An 18,427-nucleotide genomic window follows, 5' to 3' on the forward strand; every position below is an offset into this window, starting at 1 on the left:
ATTATGTTACTCACCCTTGTGATATATGGAACTTCAAATCCACTGAAGGGAGAAATTCCTGTTAAGTCTGTAAGATTAAGTTGACAATAGAAAATACTATATTGACTTTCTACGCACAGGACCCTAGCTTCTGATTTCCTGAAAGTGCCTTACAAGGTTATTGCCCATTGGAAATGAAAACTTGATTGATGAGAACAAAGACACTCTTTTTAAAAAATTGAATTGTTAGGGCTTAAAGGTTCACATCGGGCTCTCAGCATGGTTCCCTCAAACCATATCTCAAGAGAGTAGCTGCCCTGATAATCCCAGCTACTGACTTTTTTCTCATGCTGGGGAACGGAATATTATAGAGACCTAATATCTGAGTCTTGATGAGATTGTCCTTCAAGCCTAGGCCTAGGCTATCTTCTAAGACTTGCTCTTGTGATTAGCAGAGCTGTATATAGGACAAGCTCTCACTGTTCACATAATGATGCCCTTTAGGGAGGATGCTTTCAGGAGCTGACTTTCACTTAAGAAAACAAAACAAAAACATAAATAAATAATAAAAATTTAAAAACTGTGCTCCAAGTGGCAAGAGGTGATGAGCTGCATCTTGGCAGGACATGATATGATAATAATACCTTCTAGGTATTATGCTGAACATACCGTACTAGAGAATTTGCATCTTGTCTTAACAACAACTTTAAGATGATAAAGATTAGTTTCCTAGTAAGTGACAAGCACCAACATCAGATGCCCCAGGAAATGGTGCTTTGTTCACCACTCCCTGAATGAACCTACTCAGGCCTTGTTCCAAGCACTGGATTTAGAATACAGGGCACCTGGGTTTGAGACCTGGAACCTTGGGTAAAGCCCTTCCTGACTCTCGGCCGCTGTTTCTCATCTATAAAATTCAGAGATTGGAGACTAGATAATATCAAAGGCTCCTTCCTGCCAATGTTTTGTGATTTAGCATCCCAAGTCTAGAAGAAGCCTTTTCCTGGATTACCCCTGGGGTCTAACTGGAACCCCACCTCTAGCAGGATACCAACCTTTGGATCAGACTGGGCATTATGGAACAAAACTAGGAAGGGGATTGGCTCAAAGATTTATCATCAACACACCAGACCTTTAATGGGAGGAGAGAATAAGCATTTATTAAGTGCCTACAGTATTCCAGACCCTGTGCCAAGTGCTTTGCAAATGTCATCTTAATCAATGTTCACAACAATCCTGTGAGGTAGGTGCTATTATTATCCCCATTTTATAGTAGAGGAAACTGAAAGAGGCAGAGGTAAAGTGACTTGCCCAGGGTCACAGCTAATAAGTGTTTAAGGTTAGATTTGAATTCAGGTCTTCCAGATTCCAGGACTGATGCTTTATCCACTGGGCTAACTAGCTTGCTCTAATGGAGTCTAGTAGAGACCCATATTCCTTAGCCAATACTTATTTAATGGATAAGTCATGATCTCTAAGTCTCAGTTTCCTCCAATGTAAGATGAAGAACTTGGACAAGTTCATCCGCCTATAAGGTCCTTTCTACCTCTAAATCTGTGCTACTATTTTTCTCGATTTCACTAAGTAATACATCAATTGAGCACCTCTTAGTGCTGAGAACTGTGTTGGGTCAGCACTACCTACCCCGGCAGCAAGGCAGGGTGGTTTAAAGTTCCCTGAGGCATTTTGCTCCCTAAGAGGCTCTCTTTGTTTTTAGGGGACATTTAAAAGTTTAATAGTCCTTGCCCTTCTCTAGGGCCTTCATCTTCTTGTTTAAGAGAACCATGAGCAATGTCCCCTTGCTCTAGTATTTTTTATTATTCTTTTTTAAAAATCACCCCTTTTTCTTGGTTTTTCCTGAACTTTACCCCAAACAACACATTCCTTATAGCCCCAGAAATAGCTCCTCTCTAAACTTATAAGCAGCATTCCAAGAATCTCTGGAAAGACAGGAAAGCCTTCTATTTCTTGGACTTTGGACCAGAGCACTCCTGCAGCTCTGTCAGGTTTATTTTGAACAAGGTTTTTCATATAAAGCTTTGCCACTAGAGAGCAAACAAAGAAGCTTTAGTCACATTGCCCCCTTCAGATTAGATAAGTTGCCTCTCCCATTTTGAACGGATATTTATTTTGGCAAAATAACAGCTGTTTTCTTTCTTTTCTTTTCTTTTTTTTTTAATCATCCATCTTAGAAGATCTCCAAGGTATTTCAAAATCAAACAAAGCAACTATTGGGGCTTTCTGAGCAGATTCACTTAAGGAAATGAAGGTGAAAGAGTCCTTCTTCAGGCCCTTTATGGGGAGGTTACAAAGAAACATGAATTAAAACGTTCTTACTGTGATGATTTTTGGTCTGAGCTTTCATGTGTTTACTGGAGGTACCCTGGCCTAGTGACTGGTATATTGGACAGAAAACTAGAAAACTAGAAACACCTGAGTTCAAATTCCATCCCAGTCACTTACTAGGTATATATGACCCTGGGCAAATTCACTTAATTGTTCTAAGTCACAGTTTCTTCATCTGTTTGAAAAAAAAATTACATATACCTTACTGAGTTGCTTTAAGAATCAACTGAGATAATGAATATAAAACACTATACAAAACACAGCACTGAATGTAAGGTCAATTATTATGATAATAACTTGAAAATCTCAACAGGAGGAAAGAAAGGGGTGTTTTATTGACATAGTTATTATACAATCACTGTCTATTGTTTTTGGCATCTCCAATTTAAAAACTGCACAAAACTTGTAAGAAAATGTGACCCTGTTGAAGGAATATTGGAAGTTTAGAGATTTCCACTGTACCAAACTAGTAATTTGATCTCCTCAGCTTACCACACAATAGTCCCCTGTTATAATCAACTAAGTTTTTTTCTTTCTCTCCTTAGCTTAATTAAATGCTATGGTGAGCCTTTACCCTGAACCAGAGAATAATAAAACCTGACTACCATATCGTGAAAAGATTTCAAATCCCTGATTCTTACCCTTACACCTAGTTCAGGAAGTCTTGCATTTGTCATTATGGGGTCCAAGTTTCTGAATGTGAATGGAAGCCAGGTCTATAGTTAAATACCACATTTCACAAAGCACTGATGAAAGCCACATGTTTTGACCTCATTACAACAGAAAGTGGACGCTCCAAGGAAGGTCTCTCTGTCTTCTCCTTATCTCTTTCCCTTTTGCTTTCCTCACTTCAATAGTAAGAAGAATAATGATTAACAGAATTTCTTAAGGAGATTGTGCAAACTACCTTCAGATTCACCGTCAGGGAGGGTTCAAGGGCCAGAGATATCCCTAGCAGAAGTCTGGGCCCCAAGATAAATTGGTTGCTTATCCACGTGCACTTTTCTGTTCAGGTGAAATCATGTTCAAATGAATAAGAAAGATAAATTTGAAGGGGGACAAGACCACAGGTTTTGATCTAGAAAAAGGCCTTAGGAGGTCACTTAGTCTAACTCTCTACTTTACCGAGGAGATTGCCAGAAAGTGTCTGAGGTAACATTTGAGCTCCCAAAATCTTTTGCCATAGCTTTTACAGACATCATCTCGGTTTGGATGATATGTTGGACCTCGGATGGCTATGATTACTTTTGTGCCACTCAATTCCTTTCTACAAAGATGTCATTTCTTCCTGTCTCTGTCCCTCTCAGTAGAGTATTCCACTGCTTGTTAAATCTCCACGCAGGGTATAGGAGAAGTCACTATCCTGTAAACTCACATAAGTAAGCATAGCTTCTTGGGGAAATGTAATATAGAAATTTCCCCCCAATGAGTGAAGCTTTCTCCTTTTAAGGACTGAGTGAAATAAGGGTCCATCCATCATTTCTTTTTAACTTTTTCTAACTGTCCTCTAGTTCTGACTCATGTCTGTCATTGTTCAAAGTGAACATTCTTTCTATGTTGTTCTGACTTGGCTTTGCATGAGGTAAAGGGACTGACCGGCTTTTCACCCAGGATATCTGAACTCAGATGGAGTTTTTTTCCCCCATAGTCTCCTGGATCTTGCACCACAAGCGTTTCTGTTATTGACCTTTGGATTGTATTACTGGTTGCTTTTCTGAGCTCTGGAATGGAGGATTGGGCTACACCCTCCTTGCACAGGACAGTCTTGTTTCATGCTCAAAACAAATGCATACACATTCTACTTGACTCTGAACCCTGCTCTGTGGGTCATCTAACACAAGTCCATGGCACTTTGAACTCAGAGCTCCAGAAACCAGTGGAAAGTAGTCCAATATCAATGCAGTGGATAATTATCTCAGTGAAATTCTTATCTATTCTCAGGACCCCACCCCAGCATTGTTCAGGCCATTTCCCAGTACATATGTTTATACCAGCTGTTGGCCTAGTTGGAAAAGTGGCAGTTTGTAGGGGAAAGCATAGAATTCCTAGGGCCCATAACAGGCTGATGGACCCATATCAAGTAGAGAATGTGTTATAGTGGGTCACCCCCTCATCCTCAGAAGCGAAAGATTGAGTGGTAACAAGTTTATGAGGTATTACTATTCTTTGGTTTCTGGCTTTTCAGCTCTGACAGTGTCTCTCCCTGACCTGTTCAATGACCCCAAAGCATTCCATTGCATTCCAGAAGAAGAAGGCACATTCCATGAGCTCAAGTGTTTTTTCCTCAGAAGTTTTTTTGACCTATCTGGACTCTCGTCAGTAATTCATATTGGAGTCTAACATATCCAGTGTTACAGAGGGAGCCATACTTTTATAGGTTACACTGCAAATGACCTATATGAACTCTATATACGGTACCTTTGCTGTGTACTCCATATCAAAAAGAAAACATTACTAGAAGTGCCTTTAACTGGCCCATCTGCTCAACTAACATCAGGTCAGCTGGATGCTTTTATTTTTTTAGAAGGCGGCTCAGTGGATAGAGCACTGGACTTGGAGTGAGGAAGACTTGAACTCAAGTCGAGCTTCAGATTGTAGCTGTGTGACTCAGGGCAAGTCACTTAATCTCTGTCTGCCTTCTCATAGATGCAATAGGGATGATAATGGCACCTATCTCCTGGGATTGTTGTGAGGATAAAAGGAGATGATATTTGCTAAATGCTTTGCATTTAACCATACCATGTAACTTCTAGTTCCTGTATGATAGAATTAATTTGTCCTCCCCTACATCCCAGGCATCACAACTAGCAGGTGGGTACACTTTAATGGAAACCCCAAATCCAGTGAATGAGCTTTATAGGTGTTCCCAGGGATCATAAGCTTTGCAACTACTTAGCCTCAGCCAGCTAGCAGGCCCAGAACACCTATACCCAGCCCCAATTGTGCTCGGGGCATGTTGCTCCAAACTCCCAGCTGGTATGTGCCCTTCATCCAAAGGCACTCTCTCTGACAGGCTTTTTTGCCTGGAAGTCCTTCTTAGAGAGACCCAGTGGGCAGTGTTCCATCTCTGTCAGGACAACCCAGCTGCTGGCTATATGGGGCCTGTTTAAAACCTTACATGTGGTCACTTAGGAATTTTGGTGGCCATATCTACAAATAAAACAGCTGCTAGCATTTTATTACACCTTAGTCTTTGAGGTACATGCCCAGGCCATGGACCCTGTGGGGGAAGTTAGCAGGCTTGTTGCAATACCTGCCAAATTCTCTATACCTCCAGGTGGTGGTGATGCTGAAATTCATCATGGACCACCTGCCATCCCAGGTGTATGATGCTAATGTGGTGATCAGAAATTCTGGCATCTCTGATGTAGCACCTGAGAGTCAGAGAACCATGAAGTAGCCCACAGGGGATACCCATATATTCAATTGATTCCCCAATATGTGCAGCCCCAAGAAAGAGCCTGTCTCATGAGAGAGCCTGTCTCATGCTTGCCCTAGGGCAGAGGTGTCAAACACAGTCCCCTCCCCAGTGTAGACTGAACCAGATTAAAATGCAATTTGCAAATATTTAACAAAAAGAAATTATAATACAACAGAACATAGATAATGTTAATATGTAGTTTTCTAAGTCAATATGTGACTCATATTATGGCCAGTGTACATCCTTATGGACTGTTTAGTGGCCCCCATTTCTCTTTGAGTTGGAGGCCATGTTGTATAAACCTTTAAGAGTGGGAGACTTTTGGAAAAGAGAAGAACCTTTTCTTTAGATCTGAGGTTCTTAGCCTGGGATCTACAAGCTTGTCTTTAAAAATACTTTGATAACAACATTTAATTATGATTAGTTTTCTTTGTAATCCTGTGCATTTTATTTTTAGACATTTAAAAACATCCTTAGAAAGGGTCCACAGGTTTTTCCAGATTGCCTAAGGAATCCATTACATTTATATAAAAAAAATAAAAGGAGAATAAGAACCTTGAACTAGATTGATATCTTTGGAAGATCCAATACCTAAAAACATTAAATCCAACTAGTCCCAACTCTAGCAGCTGGCTCCCAAGTGTTCCTAAGTGCTAGGAAAGTTCCACAAGAATGATAATACCATTCTGCCTCCTCTGAAGACTTTTCCTTTTTAGCCCGATCATAATCAAAGGCAATGGTAAAAGCAGCAGACCTTCTGAAGTCTTGCGAATGGCAAACCCATTTCCTTGGGAGCAAGCTCATAAAAATGAATACTTAGACTAATGTCAATGACATCTCACCTATGTAGAGAGCTTTATGGTTTATAGATCATTTTTTCTCCCACCAGTTGTGTGAGATGGGTAGTATGTCTTCTCACCCCTATTTTATAAATTAGGAAACTGAGACTTAGAAAGGGGAAAATTACTTGGTCATGGTCAGAGAGTAAGGTGTTGGAGCCCAGATTTGATCTAAGATCACAAAGTGAAAACATTTTGATTTGACATTATCTCTGACATCAATGAATCTTTAAAAATTAAGGGAGGGTGAGAGGGAGCAAAGATATTTAAGGAAACCTAAGGGAAAATTAGCTTCAAAATGTTCTTTAGAAAGCAAATGCTAAGTCAGCCAGTGTTTTCAGAAGACATTTCAAGGGTTCAAACTTATTTATAAAAGGCTAAACCCTGCTGGGAAATGTGACAGGTGGGGGACTGTGGGGTCAGAATGTTATATACATAGTCTAACATTGTTTTTGCTTAGCAGTTTCTGATTGTAACAAAGAAGAGTTCAATTTATATGTTAAGAGGTGGGGTAATATCTAGAAATGACTTATAAAAACAAAGGCATTAGGAAAACTCACTTTCAAAAAAAAGTGTTCTGTTTGCACCATTTCATCCTTAAGAAGTGTGAATGCCCAAAGAAAAGCAGCAGTCACAGTTTTCCAAGGCCAACACAGTCATGGTTTAATTTTATCCTCACTGGCTCTTGGAAAATAATTCAACAATGATGGCTCTTTCCCCTAAGGAATAAAATTGAGTTCAGATGGGTTCTGATGAAATAAAATTCTCTGCAAATGATGCACTGGGGAAATGCAAACTTTCAGAGAAACACAGGAAAAAGAGGAGGAGAAAACAGGCCAACACTGAAGCTTTGTATGACAGAGATCAGCAAATGCTCCATGCCACAGGGGAGCGTCCTAATGCAATAAGCTGATGTCTACTGATTTTTACATGGCGTTGAAGTCAAGCCTTCTATCCCAACAAATGAGCCTGAATTTCCATCTAACCTAAGTCAATACAGACAGCTACAGTTCAAAATGAATTTTTTTCCATTAGCATAATGGACTGCAATAAAAACCACTGGCCAAGTCTTGGCCTCATCATCGTGGCATTTATAGCACTGATTTTAGTAACTGAGAGGGTGATGTTATTTCACCTATCCCCATTTTAACTTTCCATACTCTTCATTTTTCGCAACCTCTATTTTGCTTATATGTGTTTTGTTTACACATCTCCACACACTCTGCCAGACTAATGGGAAAACAGGCTTCTGGCTCTGCTTGCCATTACCCTTCGCCGTTTCAAGACAAACTCTCCTAAATGACAATGTTGTGGAATCTCCCCTCCTCTCCTCGAACTGTTAAAAATAGGCCTTGTTCTGCTGCTTTGAATCTTAAAGGAAAAGAGATGAGATCATTTTATGCTTGGAGAGTGAATCCAGGCGGTGAGTGATTGACATTAGTGAATTCAATTGCACAGGAAACAGGTGTTAAAATGACTTTTTCTATCCTATTAAATATCCTCTTTATACACTGATTCACAGACATGTTTCCATTCTGATGACTGAGGAGCCAAGCCTGTAATTTGTCCGCCATATCCATCCTTCACACCCCACCCCCGGCAGCAAGTTCTTCTTCAGTTACTGCAAAAATTGTCTATTGTTCTTCATAAGCTTCTGCCCAAGGTGAGTGATAGAAGGATGAACCTGTGAAATTAAACATCGAGAAGCAGCAAGCATGTAATTTAACAGGACTAGCAAGCAATGACGTCCGGCTATACCTTCATCTGAATTTTGATAGTTGGCCCCTCCTTTCTCACCAAAGTTTAAACTTCCCAAACTTTCAGTTTTTAAAATATGACCTCTATCTGTGTCTCTTTTCTAAATCTCTGTCTCTTCTCTTTCATCTCTCTGTCTCTTCTTCCTCTCTGCCTTTTATCTCTGTCTCTGTATCTCACATGAAGCCCATGCCTATCTGTAACCACCAAACAAGTCCTCCATCTGAGTAGCCTAGATGCCCTCAAACATTCTGTTTCAATATAACAAGACAATTTTAACTTAAACTCCAAAGTTCACAGGCTGTGGACAAAGGTTTCCTTCCTTCATGGAAAAAGACTGTCCTTTACTTCAGGAGTGCTGGGAGCTGGTCTTCTACTGCCTAACTGGCTGTATGACCTTGGACATGTCATATCACTTCTATAGACCTCCATCTTCTCATCTATGAAGAGAAGGCATTGGGCTTATTAATGTCTAAGGTGCCTTCCAGCTCATGAATTCTGTAATTTTCCTAGGGCACATGTCATTTTTTAGCCCACAGGCCACATCATATGGTAGAACAATTCCATATAGTTGTCATATAGAGCAACTAAATATAATTCAATATCAGCGGAAAATGGCAACAGCTTGTGTAAATGATCCCTTGCCAATTTGTCTTAAAATTTCATATTTTGCCTTCTGTGTGTGTGTGCATGTGCACATGTACTCTTGTGTAAAGGGTATAAAAATGTATCCTTTCCATGTAAATGCAAAGAGACATGCAAGTAAAAACATAGTATTTGGAAAACGAATAGCTAGGAGGGCCAGCCTCAGGGTAGCACGAATCCTCCCCCCCATCTTTTTTAAAACTTTTCCCCAAATATGCCATGTTTTTAATGTTCTGGGGGAGCTGCTCCTTCCAGCCTCTGGTACCACTTACTCTGTTGCTGGCCTCTGACTTCAAGGCTTTCCTTCTGACTTTTACAATCACCTTGGCCTTTCCAGGGAAGATTAAGAATGGTAAAAAAGGAGAAATGGAAAGTGTACCAGGCTGGAAAACAAACTGACCTGGAACCAAGACAGCTAATGATGACACTGAAAAGTGACATGAAACGGTTTTGAATTCACAGGCTGATAGACTTGATGTAACCTTCACAGATTACCCGGAAGGCAAGAGAAACTCTGATACTGCTTTTCTCACTTGAAACTTCGGAAGCATTTTGCTTCTGGGAGCCAGAGTTTATAGGGGATATACTGACTTCTTAGAGGAGATGGTTTTAAAGTTTTATTTTTTTGGTAAAACACATTCTATGTATGTATATGTACATCACACACATACATGTATATAACAGATACATGTATACATCCATTATAATACTAGATAGCTTAGTTGCACAGGACAAATAAACATAAGAATAAACAAAAACATAAAAAACCATTAAAAAAGAAAAGGATTTGTTCTGTGAAGTTTGGATTAGGTCAAAGGGCTGTGCTTGAGGACCTAGAGGGACGCATGGCCTCCAGGCTGCAGGTTCCCCACCCCTGGACCTCAGTGGTTAGAGTGTGGGTCAAGAAGAACTGAGTTCAAATCCTCCCCCAGATACAGCATAAGTGAAGTCATATAACTCATTTCCTCATCTGTAAAATGAGTTTAATAATAGCACCTACTTCAAAGGGTGATTATGAGAATCAAATGAAATACCATATGTAAAGTGCTTTTTAAACCTTAAAGCTCTATATAAATGCTAGCTATAATATAATGATACCATCATATATACATGTATGTATATATGCATATATCCATATGTAAAGTAATTTGTAATCCTTAAAGTTCTATATAAATGTGTATATATACACATATATAATATTATATTATATCTAGAATTTATATAGAACTTTAAGGTTTACAAAGGACTTTTTCATATGTATATTTTATAAACCTATACACACACACACATATATATTATATACATACATTTAGAAAACTTGCCTTTATCTTAAATTGGAAAACAAACAGTTTTAATTTTTTCCCCTATGCTACACTTTTTTGACTGCTAAGAAAGCTAACATAATCTTAGGTGGTATTGATTTTGCAACCTTGCATTAACAGTAACGGTTGGTGCCTAGAGCAAGGGAGGTGCTAATCCCGCCATCTTTTGCCCTGTTGGACCACATCTGGAATTATATCACAGTGAGCTCTCCACGTTGCATTTTAAGAGAGCCATTGACAGGTTGGATTGAGTCCAGAGGGGGAAGACTGAGATGTTAAGGGGACTTGAAACCATGGGATTAGCTAAAAGGAGGTGGGTATGTATGATTTAGAAAAAGACTTGTCAGGGGACATGATAGCTATCTTCAAATGCCCGAAGTGCTACCATGTGCAAGAACGATTAGATTTGTTCTACATGATTGTAGGGAACAGAGCTAGGATCAGTGAACAGAAGTTTACAAAGATGTAGGTTTGGATTAAATGTAAGAAAGAATTATATATATATATATATATATATATATATATATATATGTGTGTGTGTGTGTGTGTGTGTGTGTGTGTGTGTATATTATTGTTATCTTGAACTTAATATAAAACGAGCATTTCCATATGTATCATAGAACAGAAGGAGAGGATTGTGTATGGAATTGCAATTTTCTATTGTCTAGATATTGCTTTCCTTTAAGGTATAAAATAAATTCAACCTATAACTTGATTGTATGTGATTCCTTCTACCCTTTTTTCTGATTTTTCCAAGGCAAAACATCTTAATGATTAGAGCTGATTTAAGATGAGAGACAGGTTGCTTCTGGGTTAGTGAACTCCCAGTCACTGGAGGTCTTCAAGAGAAGAGGAGATATGACCACTTGTTGGGGATGGTATAGGGGTTTCTTCCTTCAAGAAACTAGTTAGGCTGGATCAGAAATCAGCAAGCTTTCAAGGGAGAAAAGGGTTTTTTGTTTGTTTTGCTTTTTGGACGACAATTGGGGTTAAGTGACTTGCCCAAGGTCACATGGCTAGTTTTGTGTTAAGTGTCTGAGGTCCGATTTGAACTCAGGTCCTCCTGATTCCAGGGCCAGTTCTCTATTCACTGCACCACCTAGCTGCCCCAAGAAGAGTTTTTTTTTAAGTCTTAGAATATTAGTCTTATAATCTATCAAAGGAACTATATGTACATAAATGCATACATGTACATCTGTTTATATACACACATGTTTGTACGCAATATATACATACCCACATGTACACATGCATATACACACATACACATGTATATGTCTACACATATGCACAAGCACAAAATATCACAAAAAGTATAATGACTTAAAATCACACTAAGATTTTTTTGGCACACCCCGTACAATTGCACACATATATTCAGTTGGTGCATTTCTGATTTTGTAACAACCTCATCTATACCAATTCATATTTTTTTATTGTTTCATTGAAATTATTGTCTACTGTATTATTATAACTTATATAAAGTGATTTAGTAGATAGAGTTCTGAAGTTAGGAAGACTCATCTTCCTGAAGTTTAAATCTGGCCTCAGATGCTTACTAGCTGTGTGACCCTGGGCAAGTCACTTAATCCTGTTTGCCTCAGTTCTTTATTTGTAAATAAGAAGGAAATGGCAAACCACTTCAGTATCTCTGCCAAGAAAACCCCAAACGGGGTCATGAGGAGTCAGACGTGACCGAAATGATTGAACAACAAAAAACTTGTATAAATTAAATGCAGAGTGTCAGCATATTTAATTTTTACCCTAGACTAGAGTGACCAATTAATAATTTGCTGTTTTCAGAAGGACCTTTGGATGAGATTGGACTGTGACCTGGTACCTGGAGAGGGAATCCTAATAATGTCCTATTATACCCTTTTCCCCTTAGCAGAAAACTAGAATGCATTTATCAGATTAGTGTATTGTCACCTTCCAGCTGAGGGAGAGTCTGGTCCTGAGGGGATGATGTATATAGGACAGGAGGCAACAGATGGAGGTGGTAGAAGAGGAAGAGATGTAGGGCATCAGCAAGCCCTGGGGGAGGGAGGGAACGGGACAGTTCCAGGCTGGAGCTCTCTATACCTCTGAGTCTTAGGAGTTTCAGAAGGGCTTCTGGATTATTAATGAGATGAGTCAACACCCAGGTATGGACTCACAGGTTTGTTTTGGCTAAAAGAGCTGGTATTTAAAGAGCCACTCCTTTTCTGGCCTCTGGACTAGATTATCCTTAGACTTTCTGGGACTTTTTTTTTTTTTACTAAAAGGGGACAAATGATTAGTAAGCAATCTTGTAAGAGGTTGACAACAACAGGAAAAGCTTTTAGAGTGTGTCACAGGGTCACTTTTAAGTCTAGCCTACTCTTCTCGTGTACCTTATAAATTTTAATAAAACCTTATTTTTGTCCTCATCGAGTTTAGAATCTAATAGGGAAATTATTAACTATTAGTCAGATATTTGATTACCTATTGTGTTCCTAGAACTGTGCTAGGATTAGTGGGTGATTCCAAGAAGTATATAATAATAGCTAGCATTTACATTGTAATTTGAAGTTTGCAAAGGGTTTTGCATATATTATCTCATTTGGTCCTCCTAACAACCCTGGGAGGTAAACAACAGATGGGGAAACTGAAGCAGGCAGTGGTTAAATGACTTGCTCAGGGTCACACAGTTAGTAAGTGTCTGAGACCAGATGTGAACTCAGATCTTTCCACCTTCAAATTCAGCACTTTATCCATCATACCATCTAGCTTTCTCAAGGCACTTATCATTTTTTTGGGGGGGGGGAGAGGCAATGTCACATAAATAGGAGATAACCATAAAATAACATATGATTAAGTGCAATAGTATTTTGGAGAAGGAAGAAAAAAGTGTGGACTAGACTTGTATGGTAAAGCTTTGTTGGAAAGGTGGTGTATGGTTGGGTAGGATTTGAATAGGCAGAAGGATGGGAGCAGGGTATTCACATGGAATGGACTGATTGCATGAGCAAAGACATGGGGGTGGGGATGAATATGGTTTGTTCAGAGAGCAGGGAGAAAACTCGCCTGACTGCAGCATAGTGGAGATGAAAGAGAGAAATGAAAATGGGGAAAGGTAAGGAGCCATGTTATGGATGGTCTAAAAGACTAGGAAAGGAGTCCATATTTAATGTAGTAGGCATAGGGATTCACTGAAGATTCTTGAATAGGAGGCATTTAGAATAGACTATTTTAGAGGCATTTAGAATAGGGCATGTTAGGAGAGTTTTTTTTCTGGCAACAATTCTAAAATAAAGTGCCAAGAGTACAGAGTTTTTAGGTTACATGTAAACATTAATTGTTGATGCTCTAAACATGTGATCTTTGCCCATTCATCAATGAGTTGATACAGTGCTAGAGGAAATGAACCTTTGTAACACTGATATTCTCTTTATGGATGAAACCAGAAGACAAAAGGAAATAACAGCTAAATCAAACAACAAGAATTTATTGTCTATCGTGTTCCAGGCACTGTGTAAAGTGATAGAGATGCAAAACCCCAAATGAAATTCTTGTTGCCTTCAAGGAATTTACATTCTGCTAGTGAAAATGTGTTGACATATAAGTAAATACAAAATATATGCAAGGTAGTTGTTAGGGTTTTGTTTTTTTTTAGCGGGGAGGGAGCAAGCATTTATCAAGCTCCTACTTTGTACCACCGGCTTTACAAATTAGTCCTCATGTTAGCTCTAGAAGGTAGGGGCTATTGCGATGTCTATGGAGGTTAAGTATCTTCCCCAGGGTCCTACAGCGGATAAGTGTCTGAGACTAGATTTGAATTTGGCTCTTCCTGCCTCTAGGCCCAGCACCCCATGGCTGCCTCTGATGGGGAGTGGGACAGGAGCAAGTACTGGGTACTAGGTAGGAGGCTCAAGCTTCACAAGCTTTAAAGGAGGCTTAGGGCTTCAAAGAGGCAGAGGTGAACATAGCACATTCCAAGCGTGGGGGGAGAGCTTTAGCAAGAGTGAGATGACAGTGAAAGACAGTTAGGTTCGTCGTGCTCCTAAAAGCAATAAGAAATGTCTTATCATCAGTCACCTTGGCCTGCAGTGCTAATGGTGAGCGTGAGCAAAAGACTTCCATGAAGATAATTACAGCTTATTCATCACATTGGTTACAAAGGCCGAAGATGTGATGAAATGCTACAAAAAATTTGGCAAGATTATCCAAATGAAGTCATAATAAATTTCTCAGGGACTTCAACAAAAAGGTGGGCTGAGGAGAAAAAAACAAAAAAGTACGTATGCTAGAAAACATAGTTTGAAATTAAGAAATGAAAAGGACCATTGCTCTTCAGTCATGTCTGATTCTCTGTTACCCCATTTGGTGTTTTCTTGCCCAAGATACTAGAATGGTTTGCCATTTCCTTCTCCAACTCATTTTACAGGTGAGGAAACTGAGGCAAACAGGGTGAAGTGTCTTGTTCGGGGTCACAATTAGCAAGTAAATTTCTTAGATAGGATTTGTATTCAGTTCTTCCTGATTCCAGGCCACAGTGCTGCGTAGTTGCTCTATTTTCATTATTATAGGCATTGGTATTATCTTCAAGAGGAGAGACAGAAGTCATTGAATATGGTGAGTACTGAACCACACTATGAAAAATAAAACTCTCTTAATAGACTGAAAACGCTTGATTACCGGAAGTTATTTCAGAATCAATGATGTGTATATCATACCATTGGTAAAAATCGGTGTCAAATTAGAAGGAAAAATGAAAATGAGAAGACTACACTGGAGGAAATTATGACTATTACAACCTTAACCATTCAAACAAACTGTTGAAACAATAACAAAAAAGAAATTAATAAAGATGAAGACATTGACTTTTATTAATATTTTTTCATTTAGAAGCTTAACTAATCAAAACAGATCACCTCCACAAGGAGGCCAAAAGAGCCCAGAAAGGTCCTCAGATAATAAATAATTAACTTCACCTCACCCCCAGGCCTTGAAGACAGACCAGTCTGAAATACAAGTTCATTTGTAGTACATTAAGAAGGATGATTCTGGCAGACTATGGACAGTATTGCATTATAAAACATCAAAAAACAGTGGAAGGAAAAATGAAATTGTAGAAAGCATGGCATGAAACCAAACTAATCCAGATCATCCCAAGTCCTGTCTCATAGATAAAACTGGGAGAAGGATGATAAACATACATAAAAGGGAACAGATGATCTATTATGATCATTGATGACAGCAGAACCTCAGTATGTGGATTCCAATACTCAGTACCTGGAGTACTACATGAGAAAGGAGGAAAGTCTCTTGGAGAAAATCAAGATGAGTAGAGTGGTTGGAGCCTGACCAAGAACACATGGAAGGATTGTATGACATTAAGTCTGAAGATTCTCAGGGACAGATTTTCAAGATATTGCAAATTGGAAGAGATTCCAAAGGAATGGTAAAGATCATGGACAGTATTATTATATATTTTTTAAAAGTCACTGAAAAGCCATTAGCATCTGTCAACTCAAATGCCTACATTCTCGGCTCTGTAAAATCTTTACAAGAACAGTCTATACATGTAATGAGGATTCCCTTGATGAAAATATGAGAAGGGTTTCATAGGTGAGTTTTTATAGCAGGCTGTACCTTCAATCAATGAAGGCATAGAGGATTTAAGAACCCTCTGAGTTTTATTGGTTGCTGGTGACTGCCATGCCCCCTGAACATATACAGACTCCCAAATGAGTAGGTAGAGAAAAATGCAACTTAATCATTCTGAAGAATATTTCCCATGTGCATATTAAGATTATACAAGATTTATAGCAAATGAGTTAAAAAAAAAACATCCAAAAAAAGTTAAATTCTGGGGGAGGTAGTGACTAGGTAAGAGACGATCTATTCTCATGGAGTTTATAGTCCAGTAAAGAAGTTCACAATGGTCTGTGGAACTATGTTCCTGAAATGCTTTCTAAACCATCAAAGAAGCAAATATGTTAGGGTCTTGTCTCAGCATATGGTTTAGCTCCGCTACACTTATGGACATAAAATCCATTATGTAAGGAGGGACACAGTGTCAATTAAAAGTGCAAGTCAAAGATCAGGAATTCATTGCTATGGAATTACTAGAAGTTTAGAAAACAAAATAAAACAGCATTTAGTTATGTGTACAATAATATGATTCATGCTGCTGTTGTAAAACCCTCTGTCTCTTTATTGATGTCATTCTGGCCAATCTTGAGACTGTGGTCAAGGCAGAAACCTGATATGAACAGAAACTGGTCCCCTCTCAACTGGTCCAGGAAACAGAATAGGAAGATGAAACAGAAACTTCATTTGTATTTGGTCTGTACATAGAGACTATAGAAAGAAGATTGTTTTACCTTAGGGGCTGTTTTATGGTAGTCTCATTATCTGAAAATTGTAATACATGTTTGGTATACATGATGACTCTTTATCAACTAGAATATTAAATGAGTTAGAAATCCCTGTCTTATTCCCTTCTCTCCTCTGTCTTCCTCTCCTGTGCTTACCTACCTTCTTTTCTTCCTCCCCTTTTTTTCATTCTCCTTCCCTCTTCTCCTCTCTTTTCCTTACTTTAACTATGTGTCATCTATCATATGTGTATCCTGGCTAAAGACCAAATGTAGTTAAATGTTAACAGCAGTCATTTAAAAAGAATCTACCCATATATTGATGGTGTCAGATTATTTTCTTGAGTTTTTACAAATGCTGCATCTCTGTTAACCTCAAAAACACTTTAAGTGAAGGCGAAGCCAAGCAGTGAATTTTGTGACCTCCAGTGTGCTATTGGGCACATTGAACATTTATTATTGACTTGAATAATGGGGAGACAAGGACAGTATCCTAGGAGTCACTAATAAACTAAAAATTCAGAGGCTACAGGGGATAGGAGAGTATGCAAAAATCAAGCCTTTAAAAGATTCTAGCTAGTCAACCACAGCCTATGGCTTTTTTTTTCTTTTTTAATACTTGAACATCTCTCCAGTCCTTCTGATAAATTACACATAGAATATGCTAGCAAAGCCTTTGTGTTATGAGATAAGAATGCTGCTCAGTGATTTTGAAAGGCAGCTGAAGAAGGGGGGAAATCACTCCATGTCTGGGCTGTAGCCCTCTGATGGGGATGAGTTTGATTGATTTCCCAGGTGCTAAAACTGTTTGCCCTTCCATAAGACTGGATGAACAATGTAGACAGAAGCTAACAGAATAAGGATGGGTTTTTTTTTTTGAATTATGGTCTAAATAAATGTCTCAAAAATATTTCAAGAATTTATTATTTATTATTAATCAGTATCCTCTAGGTGAATTTTATATTACTTGATATAGATTTTTAACATTGTGTAAAGCATAATATAGATTTCATGTGGACTTGTAGCATTAAAGGATGGTTGATGTCTTGGGCCTATGGGACACATGAAAATATTTTTTGTCATGCTTTATGGACAGTCAGCTTCCTCAGCACTAATGGTTTCACAAACTCTTTTGAAAATCTTGTTACCATCCATGGCATGATTTTTTTCTTTCCTCTTGCTTAATTAAAAGTAAAATGGTTCATTTAGTGAAAAAAAAGGTTAGATTTCATGGAATTAGAGAGTATTTAAAATTAATGTGTCACTTTTGTTGTATCTTAAAGGTTTTCTCACATGTACATGAATGTGTATTTTGTTTTGGCCTTGTGATTTGCTGATGTAGGAGTGGAAATTCTTCCAAATTCTGCAGATTAGCAACTGGTCTGAAATTTACCATCTTAAAGATTTGGCTGGGCCAATGAGAGGCTCAGTGTCTTGACCATGGTCCCTGAGCAATTATGTGTCAAAGGCCGGACTTGGATCGAGGTCTTCTTGATTCAAAGGTTGTTCCTTTACCAACTATTATGCTGATGACAACAAAATTTAATATATTCTCACAGCCAACCTACCTAATTTTGTTTCTAACCTTTAGAAAATTATATAAGGGGCAGCTAGGTGGCGCAGGGAGTAGAGCGCCTGCCCTGGAGTCAGGAGGACCTGAGTTTGGATCTGACCTCAGACACTTAACACAAAAAAACTAGCCGTGTGACCTTGGGCAAGGTGATGGGCTTAATCCCAATTGCCCATCAAAAAGCAAAAAAAAAAAAAAAAAAAAAAATTTTA

The sequence above is a fragment of the Petaurus breviceps genome, unplaced genomic scaffold (assembly GCF_028583685.1).
Source record: "Petaurus breviceps papuanus isolate PSGF00001 unplaced genomic scaffold, PetGlider_PUasm1.0 178, whole genome shotgun sequence".
Lineage (NCBI taxonomy): Eukaryota > Metazoa > Chordata > Mammalia > Diprotodontia > Petauridae > Petaurus > Petaurus breviceps.